Source organism: Alexandromys fortis, unplaced genomic scaffold (genome assembly GCF_014885135.2).
Source record: "Alexandromys fortis isolate MF-2015 unplaced genomic scaffold, M_Fortis_MF-2015_v1.1 scaffold_10, whole genome shotgun sequence".
NCBI classification, from domain to species: domain Eukaryota; kingdom Metazoa; phylum Chordata; class Mammalia; order Rodentia; family Cricetidae; genus Alexandromys; species Alexandromys fortis.
Genome location: NW_026067895.1, coordinates 12,557,119 through 12,559,312, shown reverse-complemented (window position 1 = coordinate 12,559,312; position 2,194 = coordinate 12,557,119). Strand labels below are relative to the sequence as shown.

The 2,194-nt window shown below is 40.2% G+C and overlaps 1 long non-coding RNA gene across 1 annotated transcript; it reads right to left on the bottom strand.

The window, feature by feature from the left end:
• Window positions 1-273: 273 nt before the first annotated feature.
• Window positions 274-1,818, bottom strand: LOC126512084 (uncharacterized). The gene is made up of 3 exons (XR_007594907.1): window positions 1,755-1,818; window positions 908-1,033; window positions 274-799 (listed from the first exon to the last, which is right to left on the bottom strand). It is a non-coding gene; the product is annotated as an uncharacterized lncRNA (long non-coding RNA).
• Between the last annotated feature and the right edge of the window lie 376 nt (window positions 1,819-2,194).

Sequence of the window (2,194 nt, the reverse complement as noted above, 5' to 3'; positions counted from 1 at the left end):
AGAGTGCTCTTGTAAGTCTAAGGTCTGTGCTATGGAAGGGAACAGCTACCCTTATAAAACAGAAAGAAAGAAAAAAAAAAGGAGGAGTTGGGACTTTGGTGAGCATCTTTGACAAAATTTTACTCATTCATAAAACTTATGCTTTCTTTTTAAATAAAAAAAGAGCCACAACTCTCCCGATTCAGTTACACAAGGGGATTCAATGTACATTGAATTTATTGGTATTGGTAGTGATATTTGGAAGGCAAGATAGTATAGAATAAATGCTTTTGGACATGTCCCTTGAATCGTTTTCAACAACAGGATAAAATGCAATTAAAGAAGGCTGGCATGAGACATTGCAGAAACTCTGAGATTGTTTCCATTTGACCCGAAGGCAACATGTTTTGATGAATCATCACCTATTAGGGATAAAGCCTCTCAAAGCCTTCTGTCTCCCACTCATCTCTCCAGCGTTCTCTGTTCCCACTTTCTGCTTCAAGATTTTTCTCCGGCAGCATGATCGCTTATCCATGAGGCTGTGTCTTTGTCCTTTAATCTTGATGTCGCCTCCTTCTGGACGTCTTCACTCCTAAGCCTTGCCCGGCGAATGCCTACTCATCCTTCCATATTCAGCTCCCATATCATCATCTCCAAGGAAACTATCTTCCCCCATCTCCAGTCATCAGGTGACTTAAGTATGCCTTGTAGCTAATTCCAAAATGCCTGTTCCAAAATACCCAATTCCATCACCGCACTTAACTCGGTATAAAACTCTCTTCAGGCCCAGTCTTCTCTGTATCATCTTACTGTTGACAACCTTAAAAACAAAGAACACATTTTTTTCCTAATTCTCTAGGCTACCGGGCCCACCAAAAATATTCATTGAACAAATGAATACATAAGAATGAGCCAATGGTTCACTGACCCTGACCATCTGAGAAGAGAATCTGGTTTTGGTAGGTGAGACGGCTTTCTTGCGTCATCTCGGCAAGCTTTAGACTGCAATCTAATTCCTCTGAGTTCACTTCACTTCCTTAGCTTGTTCGGGTCTCTTAAAACAAAAGCCAAAAAAGAAAAAGCAATGAAATGGAAATGGTTAGACTTGGAGACGCCTTTCCCTTTAAGGAGATTAAAAGCTGATTTCCTGGATTTAGGTGGCAGTCCACCCCTTCGAGAATAAAATGCAGCGCTTAGGAGACTCCCGCTCAGACTTGAGCTTGGTAAATTTATTTCTCAAAGACATAAATAAGCTCATTAAAGAGTGTCAAAAACGTGTCAAACATCACAGCGCTGCTCTATAACAACATTTTGAAGTTTGGGTTATTATATACAGATTGCATTTCCATAAAAAATTCCTCTGCCCTCATAACTAGGAGGAAATTGTCAGCTAAATCTTTAAAACTCCAAACAACCCAAAAATCTTTAGAGCCATTTTCAAATTTTCCAACCTAGCTGGGGATAGATAGTGTAAGAATCAATATTACTACGCCCACTTATAATTATTGTTCTCATTTCAGCAAAGGAGAAAATCGGGTGAGGAAAGCTTGCATTGTTTCCTCTCATAATTATTTAAAAACAAAGAATTGTTGGGGGAAAAAAAAACCTTTCAGATAATATGGAGGATCCTTGCTCCACCAGACTTCCAGAATGATTTCTGATATCTTCATTGACTACAATCATGGTTTCCTTTCCCCCCAAAGGCACCCCGCTTCTCACTGATGCACACATTGCTCTCTTAGCATGGGTTGCAGGAGCAATCCTTTCTTACTTACAGATCATTCAAGGAGGAGGGGAAAGGCATAAATCTGATTAGTGAGGTCAAGACCACATCCAGAGATTCCAGAAGGAGAATTTCCATGAGAGGTGAGGAAAGATGCTGTGGGCAGGGCGAATTATGGGTGCTTTTTCGTGATGTCGACACATGGACAGAGCCAGAGAATTGCCTTTGGGGAAGAGATGTGAGATACACAGAGCTGAGCAACTCTGAAGCTGGGCCTGCTTCTAGACTTCCAATTCTTTGAGGCAACACATTGCATTATTAATCCAATTGCTGGAGAGCCTATAACTCCAGCAAAAGAGAAAGAATCTCGGTTAATATGCAATGGAATCCATGCTTTTGATAGAATTACTAATAGTGCATGTATAACTCTGAAGAAATGGATTACATTGAAGTAATTCATCTGTTACGTTTTTCTCTGTATTTGAGCTTATC